The sequence below is a fragment of the Pleurodeles waltl genome, chromosome 6, assembly GCF_031143425.1.
Source record: "Pleurodeles waltl isolate 20211129_DDA chromosome 6, aPleWal1.hap1.20221129, whole genome shotgun sequence".
Taxonomy (NCBI): Eukaryota; Metazoa; Chordata; class Amphibia; order Caudata; family Salamandridae; genus Pleurodeles; species Pleurodeles waltl.
Window position 1 is genome coordinate 26,540,426 of NC_090445.1, and position 21,242 is coordinate 26,561,667.

The 21,242-nt window shown below is 50.5% G+C and overlaps 1 protein-coding gene across 4 annotated transcripts in view; it reads left to right on the forward strand.

Moving 5' to 3' along the window:
* The first annotated feature begins 394 nt into the window (after positions 1 to 394).
* The window catches only part of PRRT1B (proline rich transmembrane protein 1B), a 105,471-nt gene continuing 84,623 nt past the window's right edge, over positions 395 to 21,242 (forward strand). Inside the window, exon 1 of one of the 4 annotated variants that reach the window (XM_069237090.1) lies at positions 395 to 571. The gene's annotated coding sequence lies outside the window, so the exon portion shown is untranslated. Of the gene's footprint in view, positions 572 to 6,033; positions 6,198 to 7,358; positions 7,383 to 21,242 lie in introns of those variants that run through there. The other 3 variants (XM_069237089.1, XM_069237091.1, XM_069237092.1) reach the window with 3 other exon arrangements.

Sequence of the window (21,242 nt, forward strand, 5' to 3'; positions counted from 1 at the left end):
CTAAGGCCCCGCTCCCAGTCGTAAGTCCCCACCCCCTACCCCTTTTCCTTGAGGTGCCTGGATGCCCCATTGTTGCCCCTATGAGGTGGAGTACGGTTGCACTTGTGGGAGTCAAGTTGGGGCCATTGTGGCCCATTGGACTACTTTTACTCTGGACTGGCCATTGGCCTTATATGCACTTATATTGCTCATTGAGCAGAAAAAAAGTCAATGTGTGGCCTGTGTTGTTTATGGCACACTCTGGATCCGTGGTTTATCGTCTCATTGTTTGGGGGTGTTCAACACATGTGTGTACTTTGGGCAGGTTGGGTTTGCCTTGTGTCAGGTAAGTACCACTTGCTGTGGGGCGTATGGCTTGTGCTGGTGTGAAGGGTTGTGGGAGCGTTGCAGGGTGGGTGGAGTGGGTGGGTATGTAACTGTGCCTTTTCTTCCCTTTTTTAGTAGGTTGCAGTACTTACCGTCATGGTCTTCATCAGCGGTCTCGGTCGTGGAGGTATATGGCAAGGAGCAGGGCTGGCATGATCTGCAACTCTCTATCCATGTCTGCTTCGGCGTGTTGTGTAAGCCTCCGGTGAGTGTTTCCTTATATTTGGTTTGTTTCCGCCTGGCTTTGCGTGGTGGTGGTTCCCACCCCGGAACTGACGGCGGTCTAGTGCTTTATTATTTGATGGGCGAGTAGGGCCTTTCCGTCGGCCTGTGGGGGGGCTCTGCCGTCGTTGTCGGCACTCCTCTGCTGGCGGTGAGTGGTTTTCAGGATGCCTGTGTTTCAGCTGGTTCATTATTTGGCGGTTCGGACCGCACGTCTGTTGGCGGTTGTTACCACCACCGCCGGCGGTGCGGTGTTTACTGCCGTGTCCATAATGAGGGCCTATGTCCCAGGTTTGGCACTAGTACACTCAGCCTGCAATGGCAGTGCTGGGGGTATCTGGATGCATGGTCCTTGAGGGTGGCACAATCTGTGCTGCTGCCCTCAGAGGCCTACCCTTAGTACCCCAAGCCCTGGGTACGTAAGCACCATTTACAAGGGACTAACAGTGGCAGCTAAAGGTGTTGCCAATTGTATCAATCAATACCTTTGCAATTATTAGGGAAAGAAAACTGGCACTGAGGTCCTAGTTAGAAGGATCCCAGTGCACTCCTTCCAAGTTGCATCTAGAAACCAGGCAAAAGGTGTGAGGGGGTGGGGGTGGGTAATGCTACAGGGTTCAAATTTCCCACAGGAGATGGTGTTTGTAGCATTTCAAAGCTGCTGATTTGAGTTTAGTGTAGTGAATAGGGTTTAGAGGGTGTTAGAAATACTATATAGATGCTGGTCATTTGGGTTGTTTGTTGATAGTGGTGTTTGAGGTATTCATTTGACATTTGTGTATGTTTGGGGGTATTGCATAGGTGCTGGTGGGGTTTGGGGTTGCCACATGCTTGAAGTTCTGGAAATGAAGTAGTGCGATTTTGCAGTATTTCACAGTCATTAATGTTTGAGGTCTATTGTAGCTGGTAGTAAGTGTCTTAGGTATTGTGTAGCCATTGGGAGTTTGGGGTATTTGTAGTTTGAGAAGAGTGTTTGGGGTATTTCTTAAGGGTTTGGTGAATGCCTAAGATACCATGTAGGTGCGTGTTTGTGGTATTTCTTTGTTGGTTGCTTATGGTGTTGCACACGTATAATTGTGTGTTTGGGGTATTGTGTAAGTGCTTGTGTGTATTTGAGATCTTTTGTAACTGTTTGCTTCTGTTCTAGAGTTTTCACAGGTCACACTGGGTGTCATTGATGGAGGGTTTTTCAGATATTGTGTAGTTGATGACATTAGTTTTGTTTAGGCGACAGTGGGTGTTTACTATGTGATTGCTATCTGACGTTTTATGTGAGTTAGAGGGATAATCCATTAGTGCTAATGGGTGTGTCAGTGATGTGATTGCTGTTTATTTGACATGTTATGTGAGTATGTGGCATATTCCATTGGTGTTGGTGTGTGTTTGAGTTATGTGATTGCTGTCTGATGTTTTATGTCAGTTTGTAGGATATTCCATTGCTGTTGGTGGGTGTGTCAGCTATGTATTTGCTGTTTGACGTGTTATCTGAGTGGGTTGGATATTCCATTGGTGTTGGTGGGTGTGTGACCTATTTGATTTCTGTTTGACGTGTTATGTGATTGTGTGGGATATTCCTTTGGAGTTGGTGGTTGTTTGAGCTATGTGAATGCTGTATGTCATTTTCGGTGAGTGTGCAGGGTATTCCATTCGAGTTGGTGGGTGTTAGAGCTATGTGATTGCTGTTTGATGCTTTATAAGAGTGCATGGGTATTCCATTGGTGTTGGTGGGTGTTTGAGCTATGTGATTGCTGTCTGGCATTTTATGTGAGTGTTTGGGATATTCCATGGGTGTTGTGGGTGTGTGAACTACGTTATTGCTGCCTGTTTGGTGTTTTATGTGAGTGCGTGGGCATTCCACTGGTGTTGGGGGGTGTTTGAGGTATGTGATTGCTGTTTGACGTTTTATGTGAGTGTGTGCGTGTGGGCTATTCCACTGGTGTTGGTCGGTGTGTCAGCTATGTGATTGCTGTTTGACGTGTTATCTGAGTGGGTTGGATATTCCATTGGTGTTGGTGGGTGTGTGACCTATTTGATTTCTGTTTGACATGTTATGTGAGTGTGTGGGATATTCCTTTGGAGTTGGTGGGTGTCTGAGCTATGTGAATGCTGTATGTCATTTTAGGTGAGTGTGTGGGGTATTCCATTGGAGTTGGTGGGTGTTAGAGCTATGTTATTGCTGTTTGATGCTTTATAAGAGTGTGTGGGTATTCCATTGGCGTTGGTGGGTGTTTGAGCTATGTGATTGCTGTCTGACGTTTTATGTGAGTGTGTGGGATATTCCATGGGTGTTGTGGGTGTGTGAACTACGTTATTGCTGCCTGTTTGGTGTTTTATGTGAGTCTGTGGGCATTCCACTGGTGTTGGGGAGTGTTTGAGGTATGTGATTGCTGTATGACGTTTTATGTGAGTGTGTTTGTGTGGGCTATTCCACGGGTGTTGGGTGGTGTTTGAGGTATGTGATTGCTGTTTGACGTTTTATGTGAGTGTGTGGGATATTCCATTGGAGTTGGTGGGTGTTTGAGGTATGTGATTGCTGTTTGGCGTTTTATGTGGGTGCGTGGGTATTCCATTGGTGTTGAGGGGTGTTTGGGGTATGTGATTGCTGTCTGGCGTTTTATGTGGGTGCGTGGGTATTCCACTGGTGTTGGGGGGTGTTTGAGGTATATGATTGCTGTATGACGTTTTATGTGAGCGTGTGTGTGTGGGCTATTCCACGGGTGTTGGGTGGTGTATGAGGTATGTGATTGCTGTTTGGCGTTATATGTGGGTGCGTGGGTATTCCATTGGTGTTGGGGGGTGTTTGAGGTATGTGATTACTGTTTGATGCTTTATGTGTGTGTGTGGGTATTCCGCTGGTGTTGGGGGGTGTTTGAACTATGTGATTGCTGTCTAGCGTTCTATGTGTGTGTGTGTGGGTATTACACTGGTGTTGGGGGGTGTTTGAGGTATGTGATTGCTGTTTGATGCTTTATGTGTGTGTGTGTGTGGGTATTCCACTGGTGTTGGGGGGTGTTTGAGGTATGTGATTGCTGTTTGATGCTTTATGTGTGTGTGTGGGTATTCCACTGGTGTTGGGGGGTGTTTGAACCATGTGATTGCTGTTTGGCGTTTTATGTGAGTGTGCGGGTATTCCACTGGTGTTGGGGGGTGTTTGAACCATGTGATTGCTGTTTGATGCTCTATGTGAGTGTGCGGGTATTCCACTGGGTTTGGAGGGTGTTTGAACCATGTGATTGCTGTCTGGCGTTTTATGTGAGTGTGTGGGATATTCCATTGGAGTTGGTGGGTGTTTGAGGTATGTGATTGCTGTTTGGCGTTTTATGTGTGTGTGGGTATTCCATTGGTGTTGGGGGGTGTTTGAGGTATGTGATTGCTGTTCGGCGTTTTATGTGAGTGTGTGGGTATTCCACTGGTGTTGGTGGGTGTTTGAGGTATGTGATTGCTGTCTGGCGTTTTATGTGTGTGTGGGGGGTTATTCACTGGTGTTGGTGGGTGTGGGAACTTTGTGGCTGCCGTTTGCCGCTTTATGTGAGCGTGTGTGATATTCCACTGGTGTTGGGGGGTGTTTGAACCATGTGATTGCTGTTTGGCGTTTTATGTGAGTGTGTGAGTATTCCACTGGTGCTGGGGGGTGTTTGAACCATGTGATTGCTGTCTGGCGTTTTATGTGAGTGTGTGGGTATTCCACTGGTGCTGGGGGGTGTTTGAACCATGTGATTGCTGTTTGATGCTTTATGTGAGTGTGTGGGTATTCCACTGGTGCTGGGGGGTGTTTGAACCATGTGATTGCTGTCTGGCGTTTTATGTGAGTGTGTGGGTATTCCACTGGTGCTGGGGGGTGTTTGAACCATGTGATTGCTGTCTGGCGTTTTATGTGAGTGTGTGGGTATTCCACTGGTGCTGGGGGGTGTTTGAACCATGTGATTGCTGTCTGGCGTTTTATGTGAGTGTGTGGGTATTCCACTGGTGCTGGGGGGTGTTTGAACCATGTGATTGCTGTTTGATGCTTTATGTGAGTGTGTGGGTATTCCACTGGTGCTGGGGGGTGTTTGAACCATGTGATTGTTGTCTGGCGTTTTATGTGAGTGTGCGGGTATTCCACTGGTGTGGGGGGTGTTTGAACCATGTGATTGCTGTCTGGCGTTTTATGTGAGTGTGTGGGTATTCCACTGGTGCTGGGGGGTGTTTGAACCATGTGATTGCTGTTTGATGCTTTATGTGAGTGTGTGGGTATTCCACTGGTGCTGGGGGGTGTTTGAACCATGTGATTGCTGTCTGGCGTTTTATGTGAGTGTGCGGGTATTCCACTGGTGCTGGGGGGTGTTTGAGGTATGTGATTGCTGTTTGATGTTTTATGTGAGTGTGTGGGTATTCCACTGGTGTTGGGGGGTGTTTGAGGTATGTGATTGCTGTTTGATGCTTTATGTGAGTGTGTGGGTATTCCACTGGTGTTGGTGGGTGTTTGAGGTATGTGATTGCTGTCTGGCGTTTTATGTGTGTGTGGAGGGTTATTCACTGGTGTTGGTGGGTGTGGGAACTTTGTGGTTGCCGTTTGCCGCTTTATGTGAGCGTGTGTGATATTCCACTGGTGTTGGGGGGTGTTTGAACCATGTGATTGCTGTTTGATGCTTTACTGTATGTGAGTGTGCGGGTATTCCACTGGTGCTGGGGGGTGTTTGAACCATGTGATTGCTGTTTGATGCTTTATGTGAGGGCGCGGGTATTCCACTGGTGTTGGGGGGTGTTTGAACCATGTGATTGCTGTTTGATGCTTTATGTGAGTGTGCGGGTATTCCACTGGTGCTGGTGGGTGTTTGAACCATGTGATTGCTGTTTGATGCTTTATGTGAGTGTGTGGGTATTCCACTGGTGTTGGGGGGTGTTTGAGGTATGTGATTGCTGTTTGATGCTTTATGTGTGTGTGTGAGTATTCCACTGGTGCTGGGGGGTGTTTGAACCATGTGATTGCTGTCTGGCGTTTTATGTGTGTGTGTGGGTATTCCACTGGTGTTGGTGGGCGTGGGAACTTTGTGGTTGCCGTTTGCCGCTTTATGTGAGCGTGTGTGATATTCCACCGGTGTTGGTGGGCTGCTCCTGGTGTTGCAGTAGTGCAGTACTTCGGTGGTCTCTGGGCGCTGCCCTATGCCCGGCGGGCTGGGTGAGGGTTCCGCCGGTGGTAGGCACCTGTTTCACCAATGATTTATCTCCCCCGGCTTCTCTTATCTACCGATAAGGACTCGGCTTTGAGGAGTGATTGCCCCATATCCTGAGTCGGTACCAGGCTCCCCGGGCCAGTCCCAGCGGCCTTCGGTCCCCCGGGAGCAGGGTACGCTGGTACCGCCTGGTCGGACCAGGAGCCAGTCCCAGGGCAATGCCTTTGTTTACACAGCCATCCGCAAACAGCCTCGTGAATTATTAATGAAAAGGCACACGGCAGCAGGAAACTGGACCCGGCCGGGGAGGACCGGGGGCAGGAGACCGAGCGGGCTGGCATGGGCTGGCACTGGGAGAGAGACTCTGCGGGGAGCATCACACACCTGGGGCTTTGAGAGAGGTACGCGCACACCTGAAACTGCGGGGAGCATCACACACCTGGGGCTGCGAGAGAGGTACGTGCACACCTGAGACTCTGCGGGGAGCATACACCTACCTGGGGCTCCGAGAGAGGTACGTGCACACCTGAGGCTCGGCGGGGAGCATCACACACCTGGGGCATCACACACCTGGGGCTCTGAGAGAGGTACGTGCACACCTGAGACTCGGTGGGGAGCATCACACACCTGGGGCTCTGAGAGAGGTACGTGCACATCTGGGACTCCGACGGGAGGTACTACACACCTGGGGCTCTGAGAGAGGTACGTGCACACCTGAGACTCTGCGGGGAGCATCACACACCTGGGGCTCCGAGAGAGGTACGTGCACACCTGAGACACCGCGGGGAGCATCACACACCTGGGGCTCTGAGAGAGGTATGTGCACACCTGAGACTCGGCGGGGAGCATCACACACCTGGGGCATCACACACCTGGGGTACTGAGAGAGGTACGTGCACACCTGAGACTCGGTGGGGAGCATCACACACCTGGGGCATCACACACCTGGGGCTCTGAGAGAGGTACGTGCACATCTGGGACTCCGACGGGAGGTACTACACACCTGGGGCTCTGAGAGAGGTACGTGCACACCTGAGACTCTGCGGGGAGCATCACACACCTGGGGCTCCGAGAGAGGTACGTGCACACCTGAGACTCCGCGGGGAGCATCACACACCTGGGGCTCTGAGAGAGGTCCGTGCACACCTGAGACTCTGTGGGGAGCCTACACACACCTGGGGCTTTGAGAAAGGTACCTGCACACCTGAGATTCAGCAGGGAGCATCACACACCTGGGGCTCTGAGAGAGGTATGTGCACACCTGAGACTCTGCGGGGAGCATCACACACCTAGGGGGTATGTGCACACCTGGGGCTCCGACAGGAGGTACTACACACCCGGGGCTCTGAGAGGAAGTATTACATACTTCACACTTTACGGGGAGCATACACACACCTGGGACTCTAAGAGAGGTACGTGCACACCCGAGACTCTGCAGGGAGCATCACACACCTGGGACTCTGAGAGAGGTATGTGCACACCTGAGACTCTGCTGGGAGCATCACACACCTGGGGCTCTGAGAGAGGAACGTGCACACCTGAGACTCTGTGGGGAGCATCACACACCTGGGGCTCTGAAAGAGGTACGTGCACATCTGAGACTCTGCGGGGAGCCCACACACACCTGGGGCTTTGAGAGAGGTACGTGCACACCTGAGACTCTGCGGGGAGCATCACACACCTGGGACTCTAAGAGAGGTACGTGCACACCTGAGACTCTGCGGGGAGCATCACACACCTGGGGCTCTGAGAGAGGTACGTGCACACCTGAGACTCTATGGGGAGTCTACACACACTTGGGGCTTTAAGAGAGGTACGTGCACACCTGGGGCTCAGAGAGGAGGTACGTACACACCTGGGGCTCTAAGAAAGGTACATACACAACTAGGACACTGAAAAAATTACATATACATCTACTCCTACAGGAGGTATTACAAACCTGGGGCTCTGAGAGGAGATATTACATACCTGAGACTCTGCAGGGAGCATACACACACACACCGGGGACTCTGAGAGAGGTATGTACACACCTGGGGCTCTGAGAGAGGTACGTACACACCTGGGGCTCTGATGGGAGGTACTACACACCTGGGGCTCTGAGAGGAGGTATTACACACCTGGGCTCTGTGAGGTATTACATACTTGCGACTCTGCGTGGAGCATACACACACCTGGGACTGTGAGAGAGGTACGTACACACCTGGGGCTCTGACGGGAGGTACATACACACCTGGGCTCTGAGAGGAGGTATTACATACTTGAGACTCTGCATGGAGCATACACACACCTGGAACTCTGAGAGAGGGCTGTACAACCCTGGGGCTCCGACAGGACTTACTACACACCTGGGGCTCTGAGAGGAGGTGTTACATACTTGAGTCTCTGCTGGGAGCATACACACACCTGAGACTGTGAGAGAGGTACGTGCACACATGGGGCTTCGACAGGAGGTACTATACACCTGGGGCTCTGAGAGGGGGTGTTACAAACTTAGACTTTGTAGGGAGCAATCACACTCTTGGGACTGTGAGAGAGGTACGTACACACCTGGGGCTCCGAGGGGAGGTACTACACACCTGGGTCTCTGAGAGGAGGTAATTTATACCTGAGACTCTGCAGGGAGCATACACACACCTGGGACTCTGAGAGAGGTTTGTACACACCAGGGGCTTCAACGGGAGGTACTACACACCTGGGACTCTGAGAGGAGGTACTACACACTTGGGGGTTTGAGAGGAGGTATTACATACCTGAGACTCTGCGGGGAGCCTACACACACCTGGGAATGTGAGAGAGGTACGTACACACCTGGGGCTCCGACGGGAGGTACTACACACCTGGGGCTCTGAGAGGAGGTATTACATACCTGAAACTCTGCAGGGAGCATACACACATCTGGGACTCTTAGAAAGGTACGTACACACCAGGGGCTTCGACATGAGGTACTTCACGCCTGGGACTCTGTGAGGAGCAAACACACACCTTGGGCTGAGCAAGGAGTTACACACACCTGAGGCCCGGAGAGGGTATGTACACACCTTGGGCTCTGCAAGGAATACATAAACACGTGGGGCGGCTCTGCTCTGAGGTACATACACACCTGGGAATCTCCGAGGAGTATATGCACACCTGGCATTCTAAGATGAGCCATATACGCACCTGAGATTCTTAAAGGAGTACGTACTCACCTTAGGGTTCTGAGATGAGATATATACACACCTGGTATTCTGTAAGGAGTGTATATTTGTATTTGGTACTCTGAGATGAGGTACCTACACATCTGGGACTCTGTGATGAATACATACACACTAAGGGCTCTGAAATGAGGTGTATTCCCTCCCGGGTCTTTGAGACAAGATATATGCACCCCTAGGGTTCTGAGAAGACCATTGGCAGACCTAGGGGACTCCCAGAAGAGGTATGATATACCTGGGCCTCTGAGAGGATACACACCTGAGGAACTCTGGGAGACGGTATGTACTCACCTGGGACTCTGCGAGAAGTACATACACACCTGGGGAACTCTGAGAGGAGGGAAATACTCACCTGCACACTGGGGGCATATAAAAACATGATCTCTAAAAGGAGGTATATGCCTGATCCTATTGGGAAAGGGATGTACACACCTGAAGCTCCGAGAGGGGGAAGTACGCACCTGGGGACCCGGAGAGGCGGTATTACAGACATGGGGGTCATTACGACCCCAGCGGTCTTTTCGCAAGACCGCCGAGGTACCGCCATGCTGAAGACTGCCAGTGGTGGCGGTCTTCCGCGCCGCGTATTATGACCGCTGGCAGCCCGCCGCCCTTTTTCGTACGGAAAGCCGCCAGCAGCCATACTGGCGGACGGCGGGAAAGTGGAGGTTGCTCAACCTCCACCGCCACGTCAACAGAACACTGCCCACTGAATCACGTCCCATGATTCGGTGTGGCGGTGTTCTGGTGACGGTGTTCTGATGGCAGAGCTGCCCCCATGGATCCCGTCCCCTCCCGGAAGATCAACGGACAAGGTAAGTTGATCATCCGTTAGGGAAGGGGGTGGGGGGGTGTTGTGTGTTGTGTGCGTGCATGGGGGTGTGCGTGTGAGAGTGTAGGGGGGGTGAGTGAGTGAGTGAGTTGGACGGTGTGCATGTCTGTTTGTATGTGTGCGGGTATGTGTTGTCGGGGTGTATGTGTGCGTGTAGGGGTGTGTATATGTGCATTTTGGGTGTGTGTGTGTGTAGGGGTGTGTATATGTGCATGTTGGGGGTCGTGGGGAGGGGGGTTGTGCCACCTTTGGAAGGTGGCAGGGGGGAGGATTCGTGGGGGGTAGCGGGGGTGGGGGAGACCCCTATCAGTGCCAGGGAAGGAATTCCCTGGCACTGATAGTGCCTAGCGCCATGGATCTCATGGCGGTTCCCAACCACCCGAGATCCATGGCGGTATGCAGGGTCCTGATACCGTCGGCGGTCGAGTGACGACTGCTGGGCTGGAGACCGCAATCTCCAGCCCAGCGGTCTTCACCGCCATGGCGGTCGGAATGGTGAAGTGGCAGATGACTGCAGCGGTAACCGCCGCGGTCATAATTCCATTGTTTTTTTTCTGCGGCCTGTTTGCGGTCTTACCGCAGCTTTACCACCGACCGCCAGGGTCGTAATGACCCCCATGGTGCTCTGAGGGGGTTATTGGAGCAAATGAGGGCTTAAAGCAGTGGCGTAACGAAACTGGAGGGGGCCCCCTGCAAAGTACATGGAGGGGCCCTTTCTCCAGACTCACTCAGGCCAGGTGCTGTGCTGAGGTGGGCCCACTGGAGTGCAGGCCCCCGCACTGCGGGGACTGCGGGGTCCTTTGTTACGCCACTGGTTTAAAGGTGAGACATATATACACCCATGGCTCAGAAAGAAGGCATATCAATACCTGGGGCTCGGTGAGGAGCATACACCTGGGAACCCTATCAAGAGGTATATGCACATGTGTGGGCCTTAGAGTGGAGGTATATGCACACTTGGGGGCTGCAAGAACCATATACATTCCAGGGAAATTCTGAGAAAAGGTGTTTGTGCACATGAGATATGGTTTATACACACCTGGGGCTCAACAGTGAGGCACATTGGCACCTGAGGCTCTGGCAGGATATTTATATACACCTGAGGCTCTTGGAGGGAAAACACACACCTGAGGACTGAGAGAAGACGTATTACACACTCTGTACACACCCTGTGCTGTGAGGGGGGTTTAAGTACATGTGGGGGGCTTAAGAGGAAAATATACATAAATATACACTTGGGGCTCAGAACAGAGGCATATACACACCTTGGGCTCAGAACGGAGGCATATACACACCTGGGCCTCAGAACAGAGTCATATACACAACCGGGGCTCAGAACAGAGGCATATGCACACCTGGGACTCATAAGGGAGGCCTGTACACACCTGGGGCTCAGAACGGAGGCATAAACACACCTGGGGTTCAGAGCAGAGGCATATACACACCTGGAACTCAGAAGGGAGGCATATACACACATGGGACTCAGAAGGGAGGCATATACACATCTGGAGGTCAGAGCAGAGTCATATACAAAACTTGGGCTCAGAACGGAGGCATATGCACACCTGGGGCTCAGAACTGAGTCATATGTACAACTGGGGCTCAGAACGGAGTCATATACACAACTGGGGCTCAGAACAGAGGCATATACATACCTGGGACTCAGAAGGGAGGCCTGTACACACATGGGACTCAGAATGGAAGCATATATAAACCTAAGGCTAAGGATGGAGGCATATACACACCTGGGGCTCAGAATGGAGGCATATACACACCGGGGGCTCAGAACGGAGGCATATATACTCAGAACAGAGTCATACACACAACTGGGGCTCAGAACAGAGGCATATACACACCTGGGGCTCAGAACTGAGGCATATACACACCTGGGGCTCAGAACAGAGTCATATACACACCAGGGGCTCAGAACGGAGGCATATACACACCTGGGGCTCAGAACTGAGGCATATACACACCTGGGGCTCTGAACGGAGGCATATACACTCCAGGGACTCAGAACCGAGTCATATACACAACTGGGGCTCAGGACAGAGGCATATACACACCTGGGACTCATAAGGGAGGCCTGTGCACACCTGGGGTTCAGAGCAGAGGCATATACACACCTGGGGCTTAGAACAAAGTCATATACATACCTGTGACTCATAAGGGAGGCCTGTACATACCTCAGGTTCAGAGCAGAGGCATATACACACCTGGGGCTCAGAACGGAGGCACATACACACCTGGGACTCAGAACGGAGGCGTATACACACCTGGGGCTCAGAACGGAGGCCTGTACACACCTGAGGTTCAGAGCAGATGCATATACACACCTGGGGCTCAGAACGGAGGGATATACACACCTGGGGCTCAGAACATAGTCATACACACAATTGGAGCTCAGAACAGAGGCATATACACACCTGGGGCTCAGAACGGAGGCATATACACACCTAGGGCTCTGAACGGAGGGATATACACACCTGGGGCTCAAAACAAGGGCAAATAAATACCTGGGACTCATAAGGGAGGCCTGTACACACCTCGGGTTCAAAGCAGAGGCATATACACACCTGAGGCTCAGAACGGAGGTATATACACACCTAGGGCTCCGAATGGAGGCATATACACAACTGGGGCTCAGAACAGAGGCATATACACCTGGGGCTCAGAACGGAGGCATCTCACACCTGGGGCTCAGAACGGAGGCCTGTACACACCTGGGGCTCAGAGCAGAGGCATATACACACCTGGTGCTCAGAAGGGAGGCATATACACACCTGGGACTCAGAAGGGTGGCCTGTACACACCTGGGGCTCAGAGCCGAGGCATATACACACCAGGGGCTAAGAACAGAGGCATATACACACCTGGGGCTCAGAACAGAGGCATATACACAACTGGGACCCAGAATGGAGGCATATACACTCCAGGAACACAGAACAGAGTGAGTCATATACACAACTGGGGCCCAGAAAAGAGGCATATACACACCTGGGACTCATAAGGGAGGCCTGTACACACCTGGGGCTCAGAGCCGAGGCATATACACACCAGGTGCTCAGAACGGAGGCATATACACACCTGGGACTCCGAAGGGAGGCATATACATACCTGGGACCCAGAATGGAGGCATATACACTCCAGGGACTCAGAACAGAGTCATATACACAACTGGGGCTCAGAAAAGAGGCATATACACACCTGGGACTCATAAGGGAGGCCTGTACACACCTGGGGTTCAGAGCGGAGGCATATACACACCTGGGGCTCAGAACAGAGGCATATACACACCTGGGGCTCAGAACAAAGGCATATACATACCTGGGACTCATGAGGGAGGCCTGTATACACACCTCGGGTTCAGAGCAGAGGCATATACAGACCTGGGGCTCAGAACGGAGGCATATACACACCTGGGGCTCAGAACGGAGGCCTGCACACACCTGGGGCTCAGAGCAGAGGCATATACACATCTGGGGCTCAGAACAAAGGCATATACATACCTGGGACTCATAAGGGAGGCCTGTACACACCTTGGGTTCAGAGCAGAGGCATATACACACCTGGGGCTCAGAACTGAGGCATATACACACCTGGGCTCAGAACGGAGGCATATACACAACTGGGGCTCAGAACAGAAGCATATACACATCTGGGGCTCCGAATGGAGGCATATACACACCTGGGGCTCAGAGGAGAGGCATATATACACCTGGGGCTCAGAACGGAGGCATATACACACCTGGGGCTCAGAACAGAGGCCTTTAAACACCTAGGGCTCAGAACAGAGTCATATACACACCTGGGGCTCAGAACAGAGTCTTATACACACCTGGGGCTCAGAGCAGAGGCATATACACACCTGGGGCTCAGAACAGAGGCATATAGACACCTGGAACTCAAAGGGAGGCCTGTACACACCTGGGGCTCAGAGCAGAGGCATATACACACCTGGTGCGCTCAGAACGGAGGCATATACACACCTGGGACTCAGAAGGGAGGCATCTATAAACCTAAGGACGGAGGCATATAGACACCTGGGTCTCAGAATTGAGGCATGTACACACCTGGGGCTCAGAACGGAGGCATATACACACCTGCGGCTCAGTACGGAGGCATATACACACATGGGGCTCAGAATGGAGTCATATACACACCTTATGCCCAGAACAGAGGCATATACACACCTGGGGCTCAGAACAGAGTTATATACACAACTGGGGATCAGAACAGAGGCATATGCACACCTTGGGCTCAGAACAGAGCCATATACACAACTGGGGCTCAGAACAGTGGCATATACACACCTGGGGATCATAACGTAGACATATATACACCTGGGACTCAGAAGGGAGGTATATACACACCTGGGGCTCAGAACAGAGGCATATACACCCCTGGAACTCCTAAGGGCTCTTGAGATTAAAAAGTGCGGGGCAGGGCACTTGAGGTAACAAAGCTGTGGGGCAGGGCACTTGAGGTATAAAAGCTGCGGGGCAAGGCACTCGAGACATAAAAGCTGTGGGGCAGGGCATTTGAGACATAAAAGCTGCGGGCAGGGAACCAAAGACATAAAAGGTGTGGGGCAGGGCATTCGAGGCATAAAAACTGCGGGGCAGGGCACCCAAGACATAAAAGCTGTGAGGCAGAGCATTTGAGGTATAAAAGCTGTGGGGCAGGGCACTTGAGGCATAAAAACTGCAGGGAAGGGCACCCAAGACTTAAAAGCTGTGAGGCAGAGCATTTGAGGTATAAAAGCTGTGGGGCAGGGCACTTGAGAATTAAAATCTGTGAGGCATGACACTTGAGACATAAAAGCTGTGAGGCATGGCACTTGAGACATAAAAGCTGTGGGGCAGGGAACCCAAGACATAAACGCTGTGGGGCAGGGCATTCGAGGCATAAAAACTGTGGGACAGGGCACCCAAGACATAAAAGCTTTGAGGCAGGTCACTTGAGACATAAAAACTGTGGGGCAGGACACTTGAGACATAACTGCAGTGCACTTGAGACATAAAAGCTGTGGGGCAGGGCACTTGAGTCTTAAAAACTGTGGGGCAGGACACTTGAGACACAAAAGCTGCAGGGCAGGGTACTTGAGACAGCTCAGTTGGTGCAGGTACAGGAGCTCATGCTCAGGTGGTGCAGGTAGATAAGCTCATGTGGTGTAGGTATGGACAATCAGAGCTCAGATGGTGCAGGTGCAGAAGATCAGAGCTCAGGTGAGACAGACAGAGGTGGGGCAGGTACAGGAGCTCAGAGCTTGAGTGGTGCAGGTACAGAAGCTCAGAGCTCACGTGGTGCAGGTAGAGGATCACAGAGCTCTGGTGGTGCAGGTGAAGAAGCTCAGAGCTCTGGCAGGGAAGGTACAGGAGCTCAGAGCTCGGGTGGTGCAGGTACAGAAGCTCAGAGCTCATGTGATGCAGGTAGAGGATCACAGAGCTCTGGTGGTGCAGGTGCAGAAGCTCAGAGCTCTGGCGGGGCAGGTACAGGAGCTCAGAGCTCGGGTGGGACAGGTACAGGAGCTCAGAGCTCACGTGGTGCACGTAGAGGATCACAGAGCTCGGGTGGTGCAGGTGCAGAAGCTCAGGTGGGGCAGACATAGAGGCACTTGGCTCAGGAGGGGGAGAGTACAGATTCAGAGGTACAGAGCTTGGATATCCCGTCTGCCGTATTGCGATCCCATTATACCCTATGGATATCGTAATACAGCAGACGGAATATCCGTCACGTTTGTGGCAGGGTATTCCATCTGCCAAGATCGTAATCAGGCCCTTAGTTTCCCAGTCATTTCCACCAGCCCTGGCCAGCTGAACAGCCCCCCTTCAAAACACAATTAATTCTTTCAACCATACTGTTACCCCTAGGCTTGTAAAGTGAAGTCATTCTGTGCCTAACACCATCTCACGCGAAATAAGACGTGAGGCCCGATTATGAGTCTGGCGGTCCAAAGACCGCCGGACTTGTGGTGGAGGCCAGACTGCCACAGCTGTGGTGGCCCGACTGCCACATTACAAGATTGGCAGTCGTGCTGCCAAAAGACCGCCGTCTCCGCCAGGATCTCTGATCCCGACGGGATGACTGTGGTTGTGGTTGTAATCAGCCACAGCGGCGCTGAAGTTAGCGCTACCATGCTGATTACAACCATGTTCTACACCAGCCTTTTCATTGCAGGTCAACCGCCATGAAAAGGCGGGTGGAGAACAAGTGCAGGGGGCCACAGGAGGGCCCCTGCACGGCCCACGACATTGTTGTGGGCAGCGCAGGGGCCCCCCTCCACAGCACGATCAGAATGCGCGTCACAATGCGTGCTGTCTGCTGTGCAGGCAGTGCACATTCCCAAGGTGCGAGGGGGCCTCCTGTGCAACGGCATTGGACTGTTGCAGGTTTTCTACTGTCCTGACCCAGCCCAGTGGAAAACTCTTAATGGGGCCGGTGGGGAAACTGCCAGTTCTGCGGCAGTCTCCTCAACACAGGTCTGGCGGCTGGGTTTTCTGGCCGCTAAACTCGTATTCAGGCCCTTGGACTTGTTAGATAAAAATTGCACTCCTTTGTTGCTAACCTCAACAGTAGATAAACCTAAACCCTCATTGTAGAAACATCATCCATAAACTCTAACACAGCATCTGTATCATAGCAACAACCTCCCTAGTGTTCCCTGCAATGTCCAGATTGGCCACTGGTGTGAGGGGTGTACAGGAGGGTTTAAAAACTTTCAAAGACTTGTCAGGTCTCAAACAAAGCGTACACTCTCTGATAATTTTGCCTACAGCAATAAGCATACCAGGCTACTGATGTAAATGTCCAATAACATATTTAGTTAAAAAAAAAAAAAATCCCAAATCTCTTTCCTGACCCTGTTCAACCATCTTATTTCTCAGACCCAAAGGAGCAACCGATCTTTCTACTCTAAGCACAACCTATTGTTCTTTTGCCCATCATGCCACCTCAGCTTGGATTTAACCACATGCAAATCAGCCTTGACCCTGCTCCAATAGGAACAGCCTGACCCGAACTGCCAGGCCAGGCCCCCCCGAACCAGAACATAAGCAGCCCAAGACCGTTTTCCATTTCAGTCAATATTCTCCCACAGACATTGATGTTTCCCCACTAAACATATGTTAATTTTTTGAAAAATATATTTTTTATATCTTTATAATTTTTGTATATTTTAAATACATTAATTTTTATTTTTAACCTTTCAATTAAATTTGACTATATTTCATTTATAAGATATAAATGTTTTAGTCTTTTATGAAACTGTAAAATTGCCTATATGATAATATTTTCTGTATTTAATATTTATTTTTAATATAAATATATTTTATAAATTACAGTATTAACTTTATTTTTTAAATTATATATTTTATTGGTGTGTTTGTAATTTTTTTAAGTTTAAACTTAATTTTATTTAAATACATTTGATATTTTAAAAATATATAGTTTTTCTAAGTGTATATTTTTTGTTTTCCTTATTTTAATAATTTGTAACGTTAATTTGAAAAGTCTGTTCTTATCTATATTTTTGAAAAGATCAAGTCATGCCTGGTCTAGGCTTGGTTTGAGGTCCTCAAGGACACTTGAGCCAAAAAATGCTGACTTTGTATGTGGTTTGTGCCTGCCACTCAGACTCTAACCGTACACAGAAGGAATTAAAAACAAAGCAACGACCTTTGATGTAACAAAGGAGGTAAAGAGAGATGCCATTCTAGTGGCTGAATTGCACAATGTGAAACCAAAAAACCTGGGCTCAACTGGCTTCACTGCTTGGCCAAATTGTGTGATCCTACGCAAATATTTTATTTAATCGAACGTCCTTTTTCTTTAGCATGCCATGTGACAGCACCTTTAAATATGTGAGTTGAGGGTGTGTGCTGTGCAAAAAAACTCTCCTGTTTCATTTAGAAGATTATAATATTGCTCCCTTCAAGTAAGAATCTAGGCCACAAATAGGGTCCACATGAAAACTGACATGTCTGTTAGTTCACAAGTGGTATTGTGGTCACGACGGGAATAAATGTTTCTAAGTTCATGTTAAAAAAAACTATCATTTTTAATAAGCGCCTCTTATATACTGTGATTTACTCAGGTGAAATGCATTTTAGAGAAATACACTTTTTACATTTTTTTTAAAGAGACTCTCATATGTCACGTGATATCTGTTGCTTGATTTTCATGTGAAATACTTTCAAGGCCCTCGTCTGGGCTCTGGCTGGGCCTCCCTGTTCAGTTGTTGGCTCTCCCACCTCTGGCTATAAGTGCCTTTTAATGAGTTTACAGCACCTGTATCTGTCCCTCAAAGCTGCCTAATCCCTCCTTGGCTCTTCACTGAGTTTACAACGCCTGCCTATCTCTGTCCTCCTGACCCCTTGGCTTCTGTGATAAACCACTCCCAGCTGGCTTATCCTGGGCTCCTATCAGCTCATTTACAGCTTTGTATCTGCCACCTGAGCTCCGATAAGGTGTCCCTGCCCCACTCCCAGCTCAGGGATGAGGCCCAGATTTATGAAAAGTGGTGCTACATGTCATGAAAAGCCACTTTTCTTGTGGCCCATTGCGCCCCCTAACGCCAAGATCGTAATCAGGCCCAAAGTTCTTTAAAACTCTGTAGATATATAGGACCACCATCAATGATATCAATAGGTCTTCACAGTTTGAGCTGATGAGAGAGAGGAAGGCTAGAATCAGGAGTAATCCTGAATGCGTAAGTGGCAGGCAGGGCTCAGCCGAAACTGAGGACCTCCCCACCGCGAGGTCCTAGCGTCCATTGTTGTTAACATGGGGCGGCCCATCACATGCTCATAATGCTGCGTCTTGCTTTTGTAGTCAAACAGGGGTGCAATGTTTATTGTGATCGTTAAATATATATGTTTAAAACCTAAGGGGCACATTTATTAACATTTCATGCAACACAGGTCAGCATGCAATATTGCTGCGCTATACTGTGCTATATTGTGCTATGCTGTATGAAAGTGAGACAGCAGAACTGCACCATTTCAACTAAGATATCAGACATTTCTGCTGCTTCCTTGCGCGGGTGCACTGCGTACTGACTAGCGCCAATACAGGCACCCTTGGACCATGGTGCAAGTGTGTCTGCGTTATAGGGGGACACCTCTATGGAAATAGAAAATAATGAGCATTTAATAAAGATACTTCTCCTCGTTAGGTCTCACTGGGGAAGGCATAATTTTTTATGCATTCCCAGGTATATAAATCTTTGTAAATTTGGGACTGTGCCAAAATCCATAGGTGGATGCCTGGGAACACCAATGCTCCATCCATGGAATGCTTTCTCAATGCACAATAATGCACAGCACCACTATGTGCTGTCTTGCGTTACTTTGTATTTACTAAGCCACACAAAGCCACATAAAGCCACACAAAGTGGCTTTGTATGGCTCAGTAAATAACAAAAATGATTTTTCATCTAGGCTGCATCACAAAAGTGATGCAAATCTGATGCAAAATCTTAGTAAATCTGCCTCTAGAGGCCAGATTTATCAAGGATTTTGTGTTGCCCTTGCACCACGCAAGGGGGTGCAGGGCAACGCAATCCTAGAACGAGATTTACCAAGCCACGCAAGGCCACCTTGGTAACTCTGGAGTACGACAAGGCAGCGCAAGTTGCTGCCTTGCGTTACTCTGCCTGAGGGAGGCATTAAGTGTGTGGAGTTTGAATGTTCTCACACATACACGCATGCATTTTGGCGCATTCTCAGACTGACCAAGAGTGGTAGACACGGGAATGCGTCAAAATGCTACGCCTCCCAGGGGAGACGTAACAAGGAGAAATATGGTTATGTCTCCTTGTTTCTTTCTCTTTCTACGTGTGCTGCATTTTGCAGCATATATAGAAAGAGGAAAAAGCTTCTAGGAATTGTTTTTGTGCAGGAAGGTGCCCCCTTCCTGCACAAAAACAATCCCGTCTGCAACACAGGCACCCTTGCACCATATTGTAAGGCTGCCTGCGTTGGCGCTAGGCAGTACATAGAGCAGAAGCTCAGAGCTGAGGCGGCACATACTCCAGCAGCACAACGAGAGGACAGGAATGCGCCGTATAATGTTAAATATGGGGCATTCGCACCCTCTCCCTGTCACGCAACGCAGTGCAGCAAGGCGTCTTGCTGTGCTGCGTTGCGTGAGATTTGATACATCTGTCCCTACGTTTTTAGGGATGATGCACAAAAATGTCCAAATACCTTTATCTGCAACATGCAGGCCAACATTTCCGACCAGGAGAGGGGGGTTAAGGAAAAAAACATCAGTGAACAGTGCTTTCCCTGTTGCTTTTCAGCCGGGTGTCTAAGCAGGCAAATACTAAAATAGAACCAATTCTTGCTTAAAAAATCTAGTCTCCTTCCTAAATCGAGAATGTTTGCAAGTGTGCAAAACGATGATTGAGGAGGCATAGAGAGGAGTCCTCAGCTAAGAGGGTGCATAGACAGGAGCTCTGATCCAGGGGAGGTGCATAGGTAGGGGCATAGACAGGAGCTCTGATCCAGGGGAGGTGCATAGGTGGGGCATAGACAGGAGCTCTGGTCCAGGGGAGGTGCATAGGTAGGGGCATAGACAGGAGCTCTGATCCAGGAGAGGTGCATAGGTGAGGCATAGACAGGAGCTCTGGTCCAGGGGAGGTGCATAGGTAGGGGCATAGACAGGAGCTCTGATCCAGGAGAGGTGCATAGGTGGGGCATAGACAGGAGCTCTGGTCCAGGGGAGGTGCATAGGTAGGGGCATAGACAGGAGCTCTGATCCAGGGGAGGTGCATAGGTAGGGGCATAGACAGGAGCTCTGGTCCAGGTGAGGGGCATAGGTAGGAGCTCTGTGCCATGAGGGGCATAGACAGGAATGCTGGGTCAGGGGAGGGCATAGACAGGAGCTCTGATCCAGGGAAGGTGCATAGGTAGGAGCTCTGTGCCATGAGGGGCATAGGCAGAAGTGCTGGGACTGGGGAGGGCATAGACAGGAGTTGTGATCCAGGGGAGGCGCATAGGTAGGGGTATAGACAGGCGCTCTGATTCAAGGGAGGTGCATAGGTAGGAGTGCTGGGACAGGGGAGGGCATAGACAGGAGCTGTGATCCAGGGGAGGTGCATAGGTAGAAGCGTTGTGCCATGAGGGGCATAGGCAGAAGTGCTGGGACTGGGGAGGGCATAGACAGGAGCTGTGATCCAGGGGAGGCGCATAGGTAGGGGTATAGACAGGCGCTCTGATTCAAGGGAGGTGCATAGGTAGGAGTGCTGGGACAGGGGAGGGCATAGACAGGAGCTCTGATCCAGGGGAGGTGCATAGGTATAAGCTTTGTGCCATGAGGGGCAGAGACAGGAGTGCTGGAGCAGGGGCATAGGCAGGAGCTCTGAGCCAAGAGGAGGCCCAGAGAGGAGTGTTTAGCCAAGACGGGACATTGGACAGGAGCTCTGATCCAGGCGAGGGGCATAGTTAGGGGCATAGACAGGAGCTGTGATCC